General features: G+C 38.5%; 1 protein-coding gene and 1 long non-coding RNA gene across 2 annotated transcripts in view; one reads left to right on the top strand and one right to left on the bottom strand.

Annotated features, from left to right (window-relative positions):
• The window catches only part of LOC134821779 (uncharacterized), a 474,787-nt gene that overhangs the window by 31,545 nt on the left and 419,588 nt on the right, over nt 1–23,654 (bottom strand). The window lies entirely within an intron of this gene.
• On the top strand, nt 21,055–21,525 carry LOC134821708 (uncharacterized). The gene is made up of 2 exons (XR_010161035.1): nt 21,055–21,127; nt 21,245–21,525. It is a non-coding gene; the product is annotated as an uncharacterized LOC134821708 (long non-coding RNA).

Genomic DNA, 23,654 nt, shown 5'->3' with positions numbered 1-23,654 from the left:
CTTGTTAGACCCTTATGTTGTCAAAAACTAGGAGCTGAATTCTATTCCAAGGAATCAACCAAACCATTATTTAACAGTCATAAACTCCTTACTGTTCATAATCTTTACAAACTTCGTACTATAACTGAACTTTTTAAAATAGTGAAATATAGGGTACCCATATCTCTCTACTCTTTACTTAACATGTCTGAACTGAGGGATGACCGTCTAATACCACCAAAGCCAAGCCATAACTTTATTTATAAATCTTCTTGGCTTTGGAATCAATTCAAGGACTCCAATCCACAGAATAAACCTGACTTTGTGAACACATCCTGTAACTCAATCAAATCAAGGCTAAACCGATCTCTTCTAGATGCCCAAAGCAGGTTCGATAATGAATGGCATAATGACAACTTTAACAGTTTTGGACCATGCTAGATTATTGATAAAAACGTGGAATTTATGTAAACAAATACTTACCTTACAAGACATTTTTATAACGTACGAAATGCGACGGTTTTCCCGAAATTTCGCCATATTTTCGGACCGCCAAAATTTCGGTCGTCGTAATAGAATCCGTCGCATTATTTTTAGCTTATTCCAATAATTGTGGCTTCATCGATTCATTTTGTTCTTGAAAAGTTAGTGATATGATGGTGGGACAAATAAACACAATATTCCATGATGAATTTAATGTCAAGTAATACGTTTTAAATTTACTATAAATTATATTTATGTGCTAACAGAAACGTCTTATAACTTTATAAGAGATAAGTCAAGATAAACAATTTAATACCAAACTCAATAAGTGAAACTGAAAGAGTCGATCCGGACCCCTTAGAGGAAGATCAAGAAATCGATTTATAAGTTTCATTTTGTTTCAACATGATTTTACCGATTTTTAGAAATTTTTGAATTTCCTTTGTGCCAGAAAACAAAATGATGAAAAATACCCTTATTTTCTGTGACGTCCGAAATGTGACGGTTTTTTTCAATTTCGCCATATTTTCGGACCGCCAAAATTTCGGTCGTCGCAAATTGGTCCGCCACAAAAATGTCTTGTAAGGTAATTAGAGGAGGTGTTCTAGCAAAATTGTAAACGAAATTGTAAAAATGTCGCTTTATGTCGCGCGAGGTTTATTTCTCAGAATTGTAAAAATGTCGGTTTGAGTCGAACTTTTTTTGTGTCTGCTAAAATATATACAAGGAATACAAGGAATAAAGGAATATAAATTCAAATCTCAAGTTACATTGCAACAGCAACTGTCAAGATAATAAAAATAATAATAAAATAACTCGCCCCGGTCCATAATAATAATCGACATCTTGATTGACTTCACTACTCCAGACAGTATTGATTATCTATGTAAACTCGCGCACGCACCTACTTTTTTGTAATATTTAGAATCAAATTTGTCCGCATAATCATAGTTTTGAAAAGCGACATTTTTACAGTTTTGAGAAGAAAACATCTACTGGGTAATTACTTAAATATTGCCGTTTCCGTACGGCGCTATACGTAATATATGTTAAAAGCGCGCCGCAGCTACTCCCTACCTCAACATTTGCGCGGGTTTCTTAAGCGCGCACGTACGTTTATTCTTGGCCTTTAATCAGACCCATGACATAACGCTATAGGTGGCAGTGACTGTAATTTTCTTCAACAATTACTGAATTATCCATCCATAAAGTGATTTACAAAATGACACCTAAACCTCGTGTTTCGGTGTTCACTTAAACGGTACTTGGCGGCTGAACTGTGGTGTCTGACGTTTGCAGCTAGATCGGACTCTGCCCAGAAAACCTTACCGGCTGCTGGGCTTGCTAGAGGTTATAGATTCTCAACAGCACGTTTGGCGTCGCGCGTCACGTCAAGTTTACCTTTCGCACGCTGCATTGAGCCTAGTAGTCATGACAACGACATTTCTTTGCAAAGTTTAAAAGCTGTGATCTTTTATTTAGCCCAAAATCAAACTTTTCGGTTTAATTCAGAATCTACGTTGTCTCAAATTTGGCTCCTGGGGAGCTAACTTTAAATTTACGAGACGGAAATTTTGTTGAAAACCGGAAGGTTCTATCTATTTTACTTTTGGAGATATACCCCAGCCGGTAGGGTTTCCTGGGCCGAACCTACGCGCGTTTAATAGTAGAGGCTCTTACGGGCAAATAAGGCACTCTTCTGCTGGAGCCCCTAGGCTCCTGGGATGATTGTTTTATGGACTAGTAAGTAGTGCCGCATCGATAGCCGATCTCAGATGCCACTATGGAGGCTGTATAGCCATGTGCTGACGGTTATTTGCTTTTTTCCGCGCACCTCGCTAAATCACAAAATACCCGCTCGAATTTGATTTCAAAATATTCACAAAACTCCTAGATACCTACTTGACGATATTACGTAGCCAGATTTACCTCTGTTGCCTATCTCTTGGTGTTATGACTATTCAAAGTTTCAGATTATCACGTGACACATTATGTCACAGTAAATGCGCGCAAGAAAAACTTTCACACATATTTTTGATTCGGCGCAAGCGCGTTCCGCACAATTACTACAAAAAGAACCAGGGTTTTTCCCGACGAGTAATACTACTATACGTAATTTATTACTATGTGTGATACGAATGGTAACGGAACTTGTATCATAAGAAACAGTGATTTAAAAACAAGCTGCTATGATAAATGTTGCTATAAATCAGTAAGCACTACCTCGATGTAAGCATATTAGGGGTCGTTCACATAATACGGAATCACCGAGAGGGGGGGGGGGGGGGGGTCAAATTAAACGTTGTTCAGGACGTGATTACGTAATATGTCAACGATCCTGTAAGAACATTACATTAGCCGTTACATAACATACATTGAGTTTTACGGGGCTAAATTTGAACTTTAACAAGTTCTCTGTTTGTTCTGGTGTTAGTTGGCATAACAAATACACCATTTGCAGCTTTAAATGTGACAGTGATCAGTGACGGGGAAGATGTAAAATAACATTTAGTCCGCCGCATTTCCCTAACACCCAGTTTGGAATTTGGATCTTATGTCATGGTCAGTGTAATAAATTCCAACGAATCTTTAGACTAATATCCACCAGGTTCTGAAAATAGCACTTTCAGCTGCTTTTAAAAATAAGCTATTTCTAATTTTCGATCTGACTGTAACTTCGTCGATTAGGCGAGGTTTTACAAGATAAAAAACTTTCATATGCCCCGTTTTAAACATCAAACTGTATTTTAATGTAATTAACAATGTAATAAAAACCATTTGTTTAATCAGAACTAAAAATGTCATAGCTGAAATCGATGGATCAGTCTGATAAAAGTTGAAACTAGTATAACGTGCTTCAAACCCCGGGTTGACACTTGGCCGTAAATCTGTGTTTGACATCTAGAGTTCTAAAGCTTACACACAAGAATTTTAGCAAACGCAATGTATTAAGAGAATACAACGTCAGAGAATTAAATTACAAAGAATACAAAAGTAATGTCCACAATCATTGATATAAACAAGATGGATGTTGACGTCTTATTCGCTGAAGGTACTTTTGCAGAGTATAGCTGTGAAGTAAGCTTAATTCCTATATCCTTCCCTAGACCGTCCTCCAATCTGAAGTTATACAATTGTTATGCAATCTGAATTCTGAAGTTGTAGCAATTCGACTTCTAAACACCTTTCCTTTCTGTCAATATTTCAACAGCAGGAAAATTCTGTGATATAATAGTATGAAACACTCAGAATTGTAACCACAAGTCTATATTTATGAAAAGAATCTAGACTTGTGGTTAAAATTCTGAGTCTCTTTCTGTCCTCTGAAGCATGTCGGTACCACATGACCTCACCTATTATGTTTTAAAGACCCGAGGGCCACACTAAAGGGCTTTGAAACCGGTTTATTGAATACAATATAATATAAAAATAAATAAAACTGCAATCGTAACATTCATGTCGATACTAACTGAAATGATATAATCTGTAGTTAAAATAATAATACTGTCACTTAATTAAGATATATGATATAGGTAATAAAATAAATATCTCTTTTATTTCCACACTAATTCTCACACCAAGCTTTAATTCACACACCAAAACTTTAAATTTTATCAGATTACAAATGTCCTAATATATACGTCTCTTATCTTTAGTTAAAAAGTCAGGGGTGCAGCCGTTGTACTTCAATTAAAATAATTGATCACGCCGGATCACGATGTTATTTTATCAAAATCAGCTAGCCGTTTAGAATTGATTGCTGAGCTCTGTGCAGGCTGTGTGTGGTACTGTGTAGTGGGTGTGTGTGTCTGAAGTGAGCGGTAACAGTCCTTGCGAGTGGTTGTTATTATGATGCGCTGAGATCAAGTTGATGATATATTATGTGATTGTGCGTGTTGTGCTGATAAGGCTTTGATTGAGCGATGTTACAGTTTTTGAAAATAAACACATTGCACGAGCACATAAAAGTGTTTTATAAACATTACAGTAATGTGTATCTTTTTTCGCTCTTGTGAGTGGGTCCATCATATTTCATTTTTGGGGACGAAGTGAGAGTCTCCTACAATCAAATATTAGCATATCGCATTGCACTGGATGATATCAGAGTTGAAGTATTAAATCAGATTTCGGAGCGTACAGACTACAGGGTGTTCAAAAATATTGCAAGGATATACTTTTGAATAACTCTTTATCCACTAGGATTGCCGACTAGGATCAGCTACTACAAAAGTAAACTGCAGTTTAGACAAATGACTTGTCTAAACTTGATTTTGTGAAAAGTTATTGGTAGTTCTAAGGTTTAATGGCTAATTTTGAGTTATATTTTTCTCGAAGAAATATGGGCAATTTATTCCATGGTCCTATATGGCTGATGGCACACCAAACCATAACTTTTTCCTTGGAATTTACTTTGGAAAGACCTGCATAAACAGTGAGCTAGTGAATTGACGATGATTAAAATTGTGAAACAGTACCAAGGATTAATTAGGTAAATCACCCAAATTTGCCTCGGTTGCTAGGGCACTGATTGTGGTTGCTATGGGGCCATGGCAACGTGTTATCGAGTTATAAGACCTTGATTTTAGAATTTAATCCCACCAAACCTGCATAATATCGAAGATCCCCTGTACTTTAAAGTAATGCTTACGACGTTTGTGAAATCATTCTTAATTGTGAATAATGGAAAAATCAAATAAATGGAATGGAAAATGGTTTCAAAAAGTCGAAAAATGTGACTAAAATTGTTGTAGACTAAAAATTTTCAAAATTATGGTAACCAAATTTATTGTCAACCAAATTTATTGGCCCTAAGGTAATAGGAGCACAAGGCTCAGTCTGTTCAATAATAAAAAATACTGACAATAAATCATTGCTTCTAAGTTGGTTGTAATTGTGGAGGAAAGCTTGAAGGTACACAATTAAGAATAACTAATATTAACTAACCAGGTTACAAGTAAGACAGTCAGTTTGTTGCAGAGGTACATCAGTCACAGTCATAGTGTGAACTAAAGCATCTGGCTCTGGTGTCCATCACACTTGTCCACCGACCACTGTAGATTGTAGCACCGCTTCAAATCATCTCCTAAACAGTTTAAAGCTAAAGTAGTTTAAACGAAGAGTAGCGCAATATATTTTTATCAAGAATAGACCACATTAAAATCAATAAAATCTTGGGCTGCAACTTCAAATTGCCACCTCAATCAAAATTAGCACTTGATTCCTACGTGGATAAGAACAATATCCTTTGAGGAGCTATAAAATAATGACATTATAAATCTTACAATATCATACATTTAAAACACTGCGTGGGGAAGTTAAACATAACTTTCGAGATACAAATCGAAAAGTTCAAACATCCAAACAAGATATATTACTATTAAGTATCTGTGCTCCCAAAAATCTTAACAACCCTCTAACACCAGGCTAGTAGCCAGCTGTTACGGTAATAGCCCAGTCCTCTAACAACCCTCTAATAGCCATAACACCACCAGTAGTTATCAGGTATAATCCACGATTCTGCCTTCACTGATTATCAGCCAGTGTCCACAATTATTTAATAAAGGATAACACTACACAGTGTAACTGTATATATATATGATATGATATTTATGATAAATACAATGTATTTAAACATAAAATCGAGGGTTTAGCTGACACCTACATTTCCCTGGTATCATAAGCCACAATTATTTTTTTACATCACACCAGTTATCCCCAATCGATGAAGATCATTTTCCAGATGTCTTGAAAAACTACAGACCAGTGTCAAACCTTGGGAAAACTAATTAAAAGAGAAGGCTACAGGAGCAATGAGCATGTAATGATGACCTCAATTGTCCTGGACAATATGCTTACAAAAGAGATCATATTTCACTTGTTATTAAGATAGTGTTCATGATATCTTCATAGCAGCTGATGAAAATATGAACATATTTCTGTTCTTCAGATTAAGTCAAAACCTTCGTCAACCGACCGAGAAATTGTTTCTTGAGGACAAAGAACTGGATGTTTAAATAGGTACCGCGACAATTGACCCCCTGACAATTGACTTCCCGACAATTGACCCCCTAGGTAGTTAAACTGGGGTCAATTGTCTCGAAATCTAGGGTTTAGTACGACAATTGACCCCCGACAATTGACCCCCTATGTAATTACACTGGGGTCAATTGTCACGAAATCTAGGGCTTAGTACGACAATTGACCGCCCGACAATTGACCCCCCAACAATTGACCGCCCGAAAATTGACCCCCCGACAAGTGACCCCCTGACAATTGACCCCCCATGTAATTACACAGGGATCAATTGATCGGGTCATGGTCAGGGTCAGGGTCAGGGTCAGGGTCAGGGTCAGGGTCAGGGTCAGGGTCAGGGTCAGGGTCAGGGTCAGGGTCAGGGTCAGGGTCAGGGTCAGGGTCAGGGTCAGGGTCAGGCCTCAGGGTCAGGCCTCAGGGTCAGGCCTCAGGGTCAGGCCTCAGGGTCAGGGTCAGGGTCAGGGTCAGGGTCAGGGTCAGGGTCAGGGTCAGGGTCAGGTTCAGGGTCAGGGTCAGGGTCAGGGTCAGGGTCAGGGTCAGGGTCAGGGTCAGGCCCAGGGTCAGGGTCAGGGTCAGGGTCAGGGTCAGGGTCAGGGTCAGGGTCAGGGTCAGGGTCATGGTCAGGGTCAGGGTCAGGGTCAGGGTCAGGGTCAGGGTCAGGGTCAGGGTCAGGGTCAGTAAAGGGTTAGGGTTAGGGTTAGGGTTAGGGTTAGGGTTAGGGTTAGGGTTAGGGTTAGGATAAGGGTTAGGGTTAGGGTTAATTGTATTAAATTATATTGTCGGGGGGCTAATTGTCGGGGGTCAATTGTCGGGGGGATAATTGTTGGGGGGTCAATTGTCGGGGGAAAATTGTCGGGGGGTCAATTTACGGGGGGTCAATTGTTGCCCACCCGTTTAAATACTATCTGCAGCTAATGTACATGATTCTAAAACTAATATAAATAATTCTAAAACTCAAATTAAAGTCTTTCGGTCTAATATAGTATTGCTCAATGAGATGGTGTGGAAATCGCTCATAAAACATTAGTAATGCAGACCGAATGATCTGGCAATCACTGTATATCAAGCAGTTACTTCCTAAAATAAACACTCAGCTCTCACCTGAAGCAGACTCGTGGCAAAAGACCACATGGGCTATTATGTAAATGTCATCAAAATATATGTACGTGGCACCCTTTCAGTTTCCCCGAAAATGTTAGGGAGTAGGAAGCTATTTTCGTTGCTGTTCTGTGTACGTTGGTCTAGCTCTCAAATATTGGACAGTTCTAGATTCTTTGGCCTAACATCTATCTTTTGCTTTAAAATTTTCTACCGCTTAGAATCTTCCCATTTATTTTTAATGTTTCTCAGAGTTTTATGTATTAATTTGGATATTTACCAGGTCACTATGTAACAAAGTTTTTGTTCCGCCTTGAAGAAGCCATGGGGGCGAAACGTCGGCAATAACGTGTGTTATTTGTATTCAATTCAGAGGAGATTAGCCAATTTCAATCTAAACTCATAATGATAGACCCTCTGACAAGGGCAAAGCGTCATAATCGATAAACTGATCACCCAGAATTTTGAACGGAAAATCTTACATAGACATCTTAAATTATTTATTAACAGTCAACCAGCGTGCATCTTTAAACACTGGCACAATTTCACAGTAAATGACTTCATGTAATTATATTGTGTGTGAGGCCAAACCTTGTAATTCCTTATGCATGTTACCTCGTCCGTGATCTATTCACTTCCCCCTTTGATCGTTTTGGAACAGTTTTATATCACGTTAACGATTCTTTGGCAGTTTATTATTTAGCTTTCTAGCAGTATATATTTTGTTTTCTATATTCTTTCAGACTTTTACTTAAGTCTAGTTATACATTACTTTATCATATTTTATCGAACTAAGGTGTAGTATTGCCAGATCCCAGTTCATTTTGTAACGGAGTTTTATATTAACAGGAAACGATGTAACAGAGTCGATATATTTTAATGTTGCCATGGGGTGGCAAGTCCCCATACATCGTGGTCCGGTAGTTTCATTGCGTCTTAATATACGCTACAAACTCAATTAGTAATGTTTGTGCCTACTATTAAAAGCCAGGGAGTGTTTTAGATGAGATTTGTAGTGAAATCAACAAGAAAATGTACGAGGAAATTCAATCTTGCAATTTGATGAACAAGAGATCAGTAACGAAAGAGAAACCATGCGAATGCTTGGAAACTGTTTGTTGTATATTGGACCAGTTCAGTATCACCTGGCTAAGGAAGGCGATACCTCTTGCAGAAGAAATTGACAAGTTGAAAAGTGAGAAGATTTCAGATCAGAGTATTATCATCGATCTTCAGAATAAGGCTATTTAAAAAAGCAACAAACAGCTCAAATCAATGCAGAATACCGTGCAAACGGAGATGAAAAGCTACTCTTCAGTCGTTAGAAAAAGCATCAATGCTGCTTTCGCCCCGAAGAAGATCCACGCTGCAGTTAAAAAATTAGAAAACCAGATTGAGTGAAGCAAGAACGTAATCATTTATGGTCTATCAGAATCAGAGAACGAGCAACTGCTGAGTAATGTTGAGGAGGTTCTGAATGAAATTAGTGAGAAGCCTTTAGTCAGGGACTGCTGCTGTATTGGAGCTCCGAAAGAAAATGTATCCAGACCAGTAAAGTTCGCATTGAGCAGTTCTGACCATGCAACACCAGTGATCAGAAACACCAGTACACTACGCTCAAAGGAGGGGAACAGCTCAGTTTACATCTGCCCTGATAGGACTGCCACAGAACGAAAAGCTTATAAAAAGCTTGTAGAAGAACTGAGACTGAAACGAACTACAGAGCCTGACAAGTTTCATAGTATTAGGAACAATAAGATAGTCAGCTTGTAGAGAGTATAACTAGAGGCGAGACTGGCTAAAATGATTATTCCTACTTATCTAAATTTAAACATTATTATTGATTTCGATCTTGAAGGGACCATAATTTTTGAGGCCATTACTTGCCAATGATGTCAATGTTTATTTCAGGATTACCACTTTTGGAACTCAATAAATGTATCCTTGTATCCTTGTATCCTTGTATCCTATCAGGTCCAGTTACTACAAAATGCCGTAGCCAAAGCTGTTGATAGGCAATATAAACATTACCATCTTGAGGATGAACTGATCAATCTTTACTGGTTGGATAATGGATATAGAGAAGAGGATTGAATTCAAAATCTCACTACAAAATCTCACAAATCCATACTAGGATTGGCTCCAACTTATCTGCAAGATATGTTCGGATTTATGTTTGGTGTAGGTAGCCTCTCTGTAGTAGCTTCTAAGATGTACAATCAATTTGCTAATTCTTTGAAATCATTAAAGCTCTTCTAAAAACTTTGTCGAAAAACTATTCAAGTCATATTTGGTGAAAGACCTTCAATTTAAAAAATATAACCTCATCGAATATTTTGAAATGGCCACAACCCATTTAAATATTTTAGTTTCTCTTATTCCGTCACATCTTACTATACATTTCTAACAAAGTAATCGTATAGTATCAATTAAACCAATTCAGTATCAACAAACCACGATAAACTATGTAGAAGATAAGAGGTATGTCACAAATAGAGCCGACTCTAGAGGAAAAAGCATATGATAAAAACGATAGGAAATAGTATGAATGGGTACTCCACATCAAAGAGAATACATGAAAACATAGTTAGTAATCAAATTACACATCAAAAAGATAACCAAATAGGGCGAAAAGGAGTTTCGAAATGCGACAATAATACTGAAAAACAACCTAGGTATTCTTGTGACAATATGACAGTATTTGCTTTAGCGCTCGATTTTCATACCACGATGTAAATATTCGAAAATATGCGCGGCGCACCTAAAATTTTGGTTCCATTAAACATGAATTTTTGGTCAAAATTATATTAAATATACTTTAATTAATTGTTATTACAAGATATAAGTTTAAAAATTTTCAAAATATAGCATATAAGTACCAAAAATAAATTGCGCGCAAAAAAGTCAAAATTTTTACCACTTTTTTGGATTTTTACCTCAGAACAAATAGAGGGATTTGTTTTATTTTTATACAATCTTGTGCGGCTGTCTTTTAGCTATCTTCATGCAAGTTTTGCCGACATACCAACAAAATTAACTTGCTCAAAATATCAAAAAACATGGTTTTTTGGCCTATTTTTGGCCCAAAAATCGGTTTTTTGCAATTTTACCCCAGAACAATCAGTCCAATCATTTTAAAACCACTTTCAATCGATTCTACGGTCAAAAATACGTCTAGTAAGGTGTATCTGGGGTCCCTAGCGTATCGAGCAGACAATGCCCGTAAGAGCCTCTACTATAAAAGAATTTGTGCTTTCATTTTAAAACGTTCACTTTGACAAGCCATAACTCTCCACCAATCAAGTCAAATTTCAATTTTAAAATATCAAAAGAAAGTAGAGAATTTCGCCAACAAGAAAGGGGCCTCCTGGATGGGTAGGTAAAAACGCGATCTTCGCCCTCAAAATCGACTTTTAAAACTTCATACCTTTTCCGCCGAAATTAAATTATAAGTCTTATATGGACACGTTCATTTGAGTTTGAGGATATTGGTAAATATAAGTGACCCTATTAAAAGGCACAGTGTAGTTGACTTTGTCACACTATGAAATTGCACAAACCCTTGATGGTTAGGATAATCGTCTCATCCTCTAGGCTAACTTTGTCACATAACGATATCTTAATCAGGTGATAAGATATCGCTTAAATACGGCCGGCACGGAAATGGTTACATTGTCACACTATAAACATGTGACAGAGTAAATATGGACCCCTTGCTGCCGTTTTTGACCAAAATTTTGAGTGTCCAGTTGATTGGATGGGTACATATGACCATTACCTACATATTTGACGACTTTTTTCGTTAGATGGTGCACTCAGGTTTACTTTGTCACACATTTAAGAAAATATGTGAAGAATGTTTAGGGAACCCTGATAAGCAATGCTGAGTAGTGTAGGTTTATTTAATGGCCTGGAAGTGCTAGGAATTGTTATTATATCATATAGTCGCAAGGAATTAAAACACAGAAGGCACAGACAAGTTTACTTTGTCACATAATCTTGATGATATCTGAACATGTGTGAAATTGAACAAATAATGATATACCAGCTTAAACCCTTTGTATTACGTACTATGGATCAAACAACACTGCTAGTACCATGCACCAGTCACATAAATCATTATCGGGTGGTTTTTTACTCTGAAGAATGTACGTCATCAAATTGTCCAATGAAGGCCAGAAAAATTCTGTCTATGGCTACTCTTAAAAGGATTGAGACAAAATTGAACCCTTTACTGGTCCATGGAAGTGTGCATTAAACGCCGCTCGTTTTGTGTGATATTGTTTGGTGTCAGCGTGTTCTACTGTCAGTTGTCAAAGGAAGATATGGGGGTCATCGACATGGGCTTTTGATCTGTCTAGTGCGTTTGACACGATCAACCGCACTACGATTCTTGAACCTCTAAATACTGTGTGGCGTACTGAGGATGATCTGAGGATAGTCCGGTTGTGTGTTGTCACACAAAGCTACGGGTGAAGGTAAATGAGTTCTTTCAGCTGATGTTTTTTTAAGTCTCTTGGCAGCTCTCCAGGTACTGTCTATCCGGCTGTCTGTTCACCCTTGTCTTGGCTGGTGCTTTGAATGAAACTTAGATGGACTATAACAATCAGTTTAGTTAGGACGATCCCCGATTACTATTGCTTGGGAGCCTTCACTTGTCATGAATATGCTGATGATGTTGACTCAATGATTTGAAGAGGAAGACACTTGAGAGCTATTTTGCCCAGGCAACAGCTATTACTCGAAAAATGAACCTCTTTGTCGATGAAGACAAACGGATTCACTCATTTTATTTAGCTAGTACGGAGTGAAGTCGACAGTGATGAAAATTTATTGTCATACGTTGTATTATGACCGCCGCGCACGAAGTGCGCGGCTCCCCGGTAGCTTCGATAGACGCTTTTCACTATAGTGAACGACCGTGGGGGTCACCACGTGATTACAAGAAAATAGGTGTCGGGGAATGAAGCATGAGGGAAAAGTATCACTCTTAGGGTCCGTCTTATGGTAGCAAGCTGATATCAGCGTCGCATTAAACTGGGATATGCTGCCTTTAACTTACAAGAAGGCCTGGGTGATAAAACTGCCCCTAAACTTAAGTTAATACTTATAATGCTTTAGTCGGTATCGGTTCATTATGGTACAACTAATCCTGTTGGGCCGTCCCCAAAATATTCCTTGAAAAACTTAGATGTTGTTCACCGCAGACATCTTCGCACTATTTTGAATATAATTATAAAGTACCGTTATACCCAGGAGTCATCTCCAACAAAAAACTTGTATAACGCTGCAATGCTGAACCATTGTCAGGAAAAAGTGGCCGTTGTCGTGCGAGAATGTTAGTGACATGTTTTGCGGGGTCTATTGACGGACCAGCGGTTTTCGTCCCTCAATTTTTGCCATCAATACTACTGGACTTACAAGGTTGAAGTGAAGACCCTTGCTCATACGTTGTATGACCCGCCGCTCGAAGTGCGCCCGCATCCCCCTGTAGCGTCGAAGACAGCTACAGCGTCGAAGACAGCTATAGTGAAACAAGACAGCTATAGTGAAACAAGAAGACCCCAAAGCAATCTATTCTCGCTGATTGTGCATGATTATGTAAAAGAAATCTTTATTTGAATATATCTTTGACTGGCCTTATCTCGTAAATTTGTGTTATGACAAGAGATATTGGCGGAAATTGCAAATGAAGTTTTTAGTTTTTAGTTTTAGTTTTAGGGGAAGGATAGGATTGGGCGTTGTTTTTTTAAATATCCTTGTTTAGTACTTTTGGATTTAATAATACAGAAGATGATTCCGAGATTTGGAACATTTGAGACCAACTTCAATACATTGTTTATCGGCTGTATTATGTCCGTGAACTGAGTGGGATTGGCTCCTGTATGATAGAGGCGGCTTTGTTGTACTAAACATTTTCAGTCTCCTGGGAATATTCCCTGATTCATGGAATGAATCAAATGAACATAAATGATATCATTTTATTTTCACTCGCCATGAATTAAACTAAAACCGATTGGAATCGAACGGTATTGATACCTGGAAGTGTCCTGAGAAGTTGGGTGCCAGCATGGTCAGAAAGGCTCTGGGGCATTATTTCCATTTTGGTTTCTGGAGTAGTGAGATGGTGGAAACATTTGAGAAAAATTTGAAAACATGCTTTTGCAGCCGTATTTAGGCTTGTTATGAATTGATATCTATCGGTATGGTAGAGGGACACATTTGTACTTACAATTCCAGCCATTTAGAAGTGCAAATTCTCCCCTGGTTAATGGTTATGACGAATGAACACATATATGAACATTTTCCTAGATCCCCTGACTTGGGCTAAAAACCGATTGGAATCGATCGGTATTGATACCTGGAGTGTCCTGAGAAGTTTGGTGTGCCTGGGCAATGTTTTCCATTTTGGTTTCAGAGTAGTTGAGATGGTGGAAAACATTTGAGAATAATTTGAAACTTGCTTTGCAGCCGTATTTTTGCTTGGACTGTCTGGAATCTATCTGGTTATGGTAGAGGGACACATGTACTAACAATTCAGCCATTTAGAAGTGCCAAATTTCTCCCCTGGTTCATGTATTAACGAAATGAATCACAAAATGACATTTTTCTAGAATCCCCTGAATTGGGACTAAAAAACGATTGGAATCGATCGGTATTGATACAGGAGTGCTCCCTGAGAAGTTTGGTGTTGTGCCCTTGTATGTTCTGAATGGGGGCTCTGGGCAATGTTTCCATTTTGTTTCAGAGTACCTTAGTTCACAATATTTATACATCACGAATTATTTATCGAATTTCGAGTTTTCGTTTATAATTTATGTCGTAATAAAAATTTATGGTTATAACTTGTGTGTCGTATATATTTTTCATTCTCAAAGAGAAAAACTCTATATTTATAGTTAAAATACATCATTGATGATAGAGTATTAAATTGGAAATTAGTTACTGGACACCGATAAATCGACCTTGTTTATTTCGCCTTCGCTTCATCATCACTCTCTGGTCTGATCCTTTTCAGGAATGTTGACTATTATTTAGAATGTGAGGATGAACGTCCTCTCGTTATTCGAGTGCTCGTTATCGTTTCTCGATGCTGCGTTTCAGGATTGAAAGGTATTTCTTCATTTGTCCAGGAGGCGGTAACAAGAATCTGACCTCCAAAAACCTCCTTGAGTCAGATGGGGACTTAGCTTGTGTCCTTGATTGCCACAACTGAACGAACAGCCTCTTGCAAGAGAATAGAGACAAAATCTTGAGTTTTCATTTGGCACATGGCCCACTTCCATACAGCCCCAGATTTGTTTTGAACTTTCCCATAACAGTTTACTGCGCAAGGGTCATACTGGATGATTACGTCTCCTGAACTAAATTAATCTTATCGTCTATGAAGGTGTCCAGTGTTTCTGATTAGAATTGGAACCCCTCTAATCCCCCATTGGCTTAGTGGATCCGTTTTCTCGTCTGACACTGATTGATTAATTTTATATTTCTATTTTATAGTCACTAACGTGATTTTTTCTGTTCTTTGGAGATTGTTGCAATCGTTTATATTAATGCCGTAATAAAAAATATCCGTACTAAAATCGTGGAGTGACAATTTATTCTGTACTAAGGTTAGTTGAGATGGTGGAAACATTTAGACAAATTTGAAAACAGGCTGGCAGCCGTATTTATGCTTGTTCAGACTTGGAATCTATCTGGTATGGTAAAGGGACATTGTACTAAATTTCCAGCCAACTTAGAAGTCCAATTACTCCCCTGAGTTCATGGACATGAAATGAACGAAATGAACACAAAATGAACATTTTCACTAGAATCCCCTGAATTGGGCTAAAACCGTTGGAATCGATCGTATTGATACCAGGAGGGGGTATTTTCCCCTGAGAGGTGGTGTGCCTAGCTGTTCAGAAGGAGCTATGGGGCACTTGTCTCCATTTTGTTTCAGTGTGTTGAGATGGTGGTAAGATGATTGATCCTCGTGTGTTATCCTTTATGTTTTATAACCCCTAGCCGGTGAAAGATATATAAACAAGCTGATGCTGTCATAGTAAGCATCATGACAGTGATCATTCTCTGATTACGGATCCTGTAATTGTATAGTTCACGTCATGAGCAGATCGTGTGATATTAATTAGGGTCGTTATTCGTGTTCTTATGGCATGTGGTATTAATCGAACGTGTGGTTTTGATTGGCCGTTATTCGTGGTCTTATGGCATGGTGGTATTAATGAGAGCCCGTGTTCTGTGTTCTAATAACAGTGGTATTATCGAGGCCGATGTTCGTTGTTTTTGGGCATGTGGTATTAACTGAGGGCGGGCCGATGTTCGTACTTTTTGGTATGTTTGTATATATGAGGGCCCTTGTTCAATTTGTTCATCTAATAGGGTTACCTGTACTGCTGGAAATACTCGAAGAGATCTTCAGTAGGGAGAGGGCCTATGTTCGTGTTCTTATGGTATGAGTTATTAATGAGGGCCGATGTTTTTATGGCATGTGGTATTAATGATGGCGCTTGTTCTGTACTTCTTTCTGTACTGCCAGGACAGAATGCGCATATACCCCTTCGTCCGGTGGCGGAGATACGCAGTTCACATTACTTGCAGAAGGGCATATTTCATCTATGCTGTTCACATTTACAGAGGGTTAGATTCACAACACGCCTAAAATGGCACCTATGCAGTTCACATGAATTCGCAAGGATCATGTTCCTGTAACAACAACACAACTGGTGTCTGTGATGATTCTAAGTGGCTGGAAATGTTAGTACACGTGTCCCTCTACTATATCAGATAGGTTCCAAGTAAGTTCACTAAGTACAAGCTTAAATACGGCTGCAAAAGCCCCATAGCCCTTTCTGAACTTGCTAGCACCACCAACTTCTTAGGACACTACCTTGGTATCGAATACCGACGATTTCCAATCGGTTTTCGCCCAATTTCAGGGGATTCTAGGAAAATGTTCATTTTGTGTGCATTTCGTTCATTCCATGAACCAGGGGAGTATTTTGCACTTCTAAGTGGCTGGAATGTTAGTACAGGTTGTCCCTCTAACCATACCAGATAGATTCCAAGTCAGTACATGATAAAATTACGGGCTGAAAGCATGTTTCAAATTTGTCTCAAAATGTTCCCCTTCTCAAACTACTCTGAACCAAATGGATACATAGCCCCACGAGCCCGTTCTGAACATGCTAGGCTCACACAAACTTCTCAGGGACATCCTGGTATCAATACCGATCGATTCCAATCGGTTTTGCCAATTCAGGGGATTCTAGGAAAATGTTCATTTTGTGTTCATTTCGTTTCAGTCCATGATCCAGGGGAGTATTTTGGACTTCTTAAGTGGCTGGGAAAATGTTTAGTACATGTTTTGGTCCCTCTACAATACCTGATAGATTCAGTTCAGTACAAAGCATAATTACGGCTGCAAAAGCATGTTTCCAATTTGTCTCAATTGTTTCACCTTTATCAATACTCTGAAACCAAAATGGAAACATTGCCCCAGAGCCTTTCTGAACATGTAGGCTCATCCAAACTTTTCTGGGACACTCCTGGTATCAATACACGATCGATTACATCTGGTTGTAGCCCAATTCTGGGGATTATAGGATAATGTTCATTTAGTTGTGCATTTCGTTCATTCCTTGTAACCAGGGGAGTATTTTGCACACTTTCTAAAGCGGCTGTGGGAAATGTTAGGACATGTGTCCCTCTTTCATACCAGATAGATTCCAAGTCAGTAAAAGCATTAATACGGCTGTAAAAGCTTGTCAACACTTTTGTCTCAATTGTTTCCACCATCTCAATTACTCTGTATCCAAAATGGTAACATAGCCCCAGAGACTTTCTGAACATGCTAGGCACACCAAACTTCTCAGGGGACATCCTGGTTATCAATACGATTCGTTCCAAATCGGTTTTAGCCAATTCAGGGGATCTAGAAAATGTTCAATTTTTGTGTTCATTTTCGTTCATGCACATGAACCAGGGGAGTATTTTGCATTTCTAAGTGGCTGGAAATGTTTGTACATGTGTCCCTCTTTCTTACCAGATAGATTCAAGTCAGTACAAGCATTAAGTACGCGGACTGTTTAAAAAGCAGTGTCTCACTTTTGTCTAAAATGTTTCACCATCTCAACTACTCTGATGAAACCAAAAATGGAAACATTGCCCCAGAGCCCTTTCTGAACATGCTAGGCACACCAAAACTTATCAGGGACACCCTGGTATCAAATACCGACTCGATTCCAATCGGTTTTAGCCACAATTCAGGGGATTTAGGGAAAATGTTCATTTTGTGTTCATTTCGTTATTCCATGAACCAGGGGAGTATTTTGCACTTTCTAAGCGGCTGGAAAATGTTAGGAATGTGTCCCTCTATCATACCAGATAGATTCCTATAGTCAGTACAAGCATTATTACGGCAGTAAAGCCTGTGTCCACACTTTTGTCTCATCATGTTATCCACCATTCAACTACTTCTGAAATCCAAATTGGAAATTTGCCCCAGAGCCCTTTCTGAACATCGGGCACACAAACTTTCTCTGGACACCCTGGTATCAATACGATACGATTCCCCATTTCCGTTCGCTTAACTCAGACGAAGTTAACGAAGCTTGTGAGCTTGAGCTGAACTACTCGAGCGAGGGACCCCATAATTTGAAAATAAATTCCCCCTAAAATTAAATACATATCATAAATTAATCGTCACTGATTGGGCGACGTGGTCAAATCTTTAGCCTGATCAAAGAGATTCTTAATGGTCGGTCACTGATGTGGCCAGATACTGGAAAAAAAGCCCCAGAAACGCGATCCCCTGTCTTTCTGCAGAAAGAACCACAATCCAAATCCTCGGCTGAGTCAGCTTATCTACCCCCCCCCCCCCCCCTGTTAAGTGTTAAGAGTGAGCGAGCATCAGACAAACCTTGTCGGAGAGATAATAAGGACGTTCACATATTACGTAATCACTTTTTGGACAATTTTTAACCCCCTCCCCTCTCCGTAATCAACTTTAGACATAGCTGTGTCAAAATTACACTAGTGTAATCATTTGGAAACCTCCCTCCCCTCTCTGCTCTCGGCTGATTACGTAATATGTGAACGACTCCTAAGGAGAGGCTGCAGCTGAAGAAAGATAAATATTATTCTGAAATATAATGTTGCAGTCCCCAATGGCAATATATGATTTCCAAAGACCGTCGACAGTCGAAGAGTCCAACTCGGCGCGCGTCTTGGTAGGCTATAAACCTACAATAGGTATACAGATGATTACTTTGATGTTGAAAGCATTATGACTGAATTAATGAAGTCTGTTGAGCACTGATGAGTCGGATAAGGAGGATTTAGTGTCATTGAATTGGATAAGCATTTGGATGACGAGGATAATGTGTAGTGTAAAATGTGTTCATTGTTCCTTTATTATGAATAAACTCAAATCTTAACATTTAGTAATGAAGCCGACCAAATGTCGAATTGAATCAACTTCTCTCCGAGCATGTATCGTGATAACTGATAAGATTCAATAAGATCGGTTTCTGTTTCACACTCGATATCTATTTCTTGAGCTAATATTGATGCTATCACAGAAAATAAACTAATTGGTCCTTGATAAAAGAACGACTTCCAAGCATTGTGATAAATACTACTTCAGTAGCAGATGAGACAACTATAGAACTATGTTGCCTCAATAACAAAGGGATCAATGAGCATTGACGAGGAATGAAGATCGCTTTCACTTCGAAAAACTAGAAAGAAGTTAGAAATGAAGAACGCTTCCAGTTTCACTAAGACTCGAGCTAACAAGCTCATGTCATGTGGTGCATCATGGCACGATCACGAAAACTGTAAATCTATGGAATCCGTTTCTTAAGTACAGTGTCGAAAATACTCGACACAAACCGAATAGTTAAGGATTTTCTGAAATGGTGATTTGTATTTGTAAGATCGTGTGATTAGCATATATAAATATACTACTATAATTCAATAGTGACAAGGATCAACATTTTTCTTCACAACATATTGGCAAAGAGAAACTGAAAGGGAACTAATCTTTGTTGCATTGATTCCTGCTCTACCGGACCTCATTGTGGATCACCTGATATGCCACGTGACAAAAGCTTTTCAGCTCGGTTGTTAGAAAAACTGAAAGCATTCCTCTAATTAGCTTCTTGAAGTGAAAGTGATCCCCATTCCTTGTCGATGCAGCTCTAGACTGTGATCGACCCATTCTGGCTTGGTTGGTCAATAGTGGAAGCTGATTGGTTTATTGCTCTCACATGTGTTAAAACAATATGCCTCCCCACACTAGGATCCACATTTATTGATTCCTTTGTTACTGAGGCAGCATTCGTGTCTTGTCTGCTACTAAAGTTCAAACTGATCACAATAAACACTTGGAGCGTTGCCCTTTTGTCGAAGACCAATTAGTTTTAAATTGTTTAGTCAAAAAACTTCAACATCATATGGAAACTGAAAGTGTTTTGTGTCAAATATATTTTTTAGGGGACAGCAATCTTATAACAGTTACACTTACACAAATATGTATGTGCTCAAAACGTCAAACAATGGTCTGATCAATTCCTGAAATACCAACAGTTTCAAGGTTAAGAACAATAGACTTCCAAATGACGAATTGTTACATGTTCTGATGTAGCACGTTCTGACAGTGACACGTGTCGTGTCACGTGACACGCCTGTAGCTATCGATTTTCTAGAAGACGCGTGAGAACATAAATATCTGCTCCAGCGGTCAGGTAGCGGTGTGTGCGTTACTCAGTTGCCGGTTTACTGGCCCATTCTTCTTCAGGTCTTATAGTGTCATGCCATGAGATTTAATTCATTTCGAATCCTTTGATCACTGATCCATGGTTTGATAATCAGCCTTGACTTTCCTTGTGTTCATACAGTTTTTTTCTATCAAGCAGTCAGGTTTCGTTTTCTATAAATCACTGTTAATTTAACACTTACAATTATCAAGATAATCAAAATGAAATTCTTCCTCATCGCTATCCTTATGGGCCTGATGGTTGTTGGAATCCGTAAGTTAATTAAACTATAATTCAATATGTTGATAATAATTATATACTTTTACTGGTATTTTCTAATTAATATATTGATTGCGAATGTTTTTAAAAGAGGAGGTATTAGACACTTCTACTGAAGACCAGGATAAATCAATGTGGATAACTGCAATACAAATTATTACCATGAACCTTATTGATTTCAGGCTCAGAAGGTGAAGATGCTGGAGGTGAAGATGCTGGAGGTGAAGATGCTGGAGGTGAAGATGCTGGAGGTGAAGATGCTGGAGGTGAAGATGCTGGAGGTGAAGATGCTGGAGGTGAAGATGCTGGAGGTGAAGATGCTGGAGGTGAAGATGCTGGAGGTGAAGATGCTGGAGGTGAAGGTGAAGGTCATGACGATGACAGTCATGACGATGACAGTCATGACGATGACAGTCATGACGATGACAGTAGTGCACTCAGCATGTCCATCGCTGCAGTTCCTCTTCTCGTGGCTTTCCTTCGTTTATAAGGTATGTTATTGATCGATTCATGACCATTTTTCTTTTAGCCTTGAAAGTTAAAAACTATGTAATCAATATATTTAATTAATTAATATTGATAAAGTAGCCAATTCCTATGTTTTTCAGAATGTCAACTCGATCGAAATCACGAAAAACATGCCACTCTGACTTAGCAAAGAATCTTAGAAGCCTTGGAGATATTTTTTCAAGAAAGAACTCCTTTATATTTTAATGATGCTTATTGCAACATCATTTCGAATGCCGTGATTGAAATAAGAAACTGAATCAAACGATGCACGCCTTCTCTATAATTTTAGAATTTTGAATCATTGTCAGTTATGTAATAAACCGTTAGCATAGAATGTTTATCTTATATTTTGTTTTTAAAGTTACATTTTCTTGTAAAATGTCATACCTTAGCTCTTTTTGACTTAAAAATCATCTTCCGAGAAACAATAATTGCCCACAAATACAATAGTTTTAGTTGAAAAGAAAATTAAAATTACCCTTTAGCTTGATTCTTTATATATCGTATCATGTGGGGCTCTAAACCAGTATCTTCTTGAAGGACGTCCGGAAAGGTCTTGTGTGGTCGTCCTCGATACCTTTTGCCATAAGATGGTTGCCAGAAAAGGAGTTGCTGAGCAGGTTGGTCCTGTAGACGGTAGACATGCCCTGCAAAACGAAGTCTTCGTGTTTTGATGGTATCAGTCACCGATGGGATATTTCCGTAGAGGACGGAGTTAGGTGTGTGGGATTTCCATGAGATACCAAAGACCCTTCGTAGTATTCGTGTGTAAACACCGTCTAGTGCTTTAGTGTCAGCTTTCTTCCATGTTTCTGCGCCATATAAAAGAACAGGCTCGACTGCAGTTCTGAAAATTTTAGTCTTGATCTTTCTAGACATGTCAGATTTCCAGAAAACATCTAGACTTTCAAGTGCTTTCCATGCAAGGCCTTTCCTGACATTGATGTCTTTGCTGGTTGACGCGATGTAGGATCCTAGATATTTAAAGTCGTGGACTTCTTCGAGAGGGTTGCTGTTAATGAAGACCCTATCATCCGAGTTAACAGGCCGTGGTAGGTTGTAGGACATGTATTTTGTCTTCCCGATGTTGATGAGTAAACCATACCGGACTGCAATATCAGAGATACTTTGACAGAGGCGGCTGTTATCGCTGAAGCTGGGTGTGATTGTAGCTAAGTCATCGGCGAAGTCCAAATCTGCTATGTAATCACAACCAACTTTAAGCCCATCGTGTGGACCTATTGCCAGTCTAAGAATGAAGTCCAGGACGATAATGAAGATAAGAGGGACGATAATGAAGATAAGAAGACTGCTCCTTAATAACAAAACGAAAATTCATATTTTCCAAATTCTGTCCCATTTTCAGTTTTTGAAGTTGAAATTTCCAGGACCGAAATTTTACAGTTTTTACTGAATTTGTCACCCGCAACCAATTAGTCAGTTAACTATAAATGGCATATGACACGATTGAGGTGCTGGAAGTTTGATTTCGGTCGGAGGAAGCTCACTGCAGAAAGTTATAATAACAAAACTAAAATTCATATTTTCCAAATTCTGTCCCATTTTCATTTTTCAAGTATGATAATTTCTGAACACGAATTTGACATATTGGATGGAATTTTTGCCCAGAGTCAGTTAATTGATATTTAATAAACACGAGCAGGAACCCGTCTAACCCTAAAGTGGTGTCAAGACTCAAGAGACTAAAATAATCATTACTGATTTAGTATTTAATTCGCGTTTTTGACTCCACTGGGGGTCCAAAATTTGGTCACTAAAATTCTTATTCCTTGGCCAATTTTTTCATGCTGATTTGAAGGCCTTAAGCATTCGAAGCAGTCATATACATCAATGTAAACATCACTTTACATTGATGAACATTGAAGAAGTTCTCAGACGTGCTGGAATTAAGTCTATTGAAACCGGTGACCGACAACTAAGAACCTGATCTCATTCCGGTCTCCCACAGGTATCACATCACATGGCCCAATCAGGATTTTTACACAGGATTTACACAGGATTAAAATTAAATTATAGATCCATTATAATCATGAACCGTCATAATTTTACAGAGATTAATGAAAACATTCATCTTTCCTTGAAGTCAGGGCCAGGGTTATCCTTAAATCTTAATTATGACTAATTCGCGAGCTGAGTCCCTCAGATATTGATAACAAGAAATGATACATTTAATTTCAAAGCTATATTGTACCGGTTAATTGAAAATTTTTATTACACTTCTTTGGAAGTATATTGTTCTTAACCTTGAAACTTTAGGTATTTCAGGAATTGATCAGACCATTGTTTGACGTTTTGAGCACATACATATTTGTGTAACTATTATAAGACTGCTGTCCCCTAATACCTCAAAATTGCAAGTAGGAACAATTGTGGTGCCAGTTAATCTACAGTATGTTATTGTTCCCTCATAGTTCACATAGTATCTGCAATTGAGCTTCTCAGACGAAATTAACAAAGCTTGTGAGTGAGCTGAACTACTCGAGCGAG

This window comes from Bolinopsis microptera, chromosome 10 (genome assembly GCF_026151205.1).
Source record: "Bolinopsis microptera isolate Bmic1 chromosome 10, MBARI_Bmic_1.0, whole genome shotgun sequence".
NCBI classification, from domain to species: domain Eukaryota; kingdom Metazoa; phylum Ctenophora; class Tentaculata; order Lobata; family Bolinopsidae; genus Bolinopsis; species Bolinopsis microptera.
Note: the sequence above shows the minus strand (reverse complement) of the source record. Positions and strands in the feature narration are given on the sequence as shown.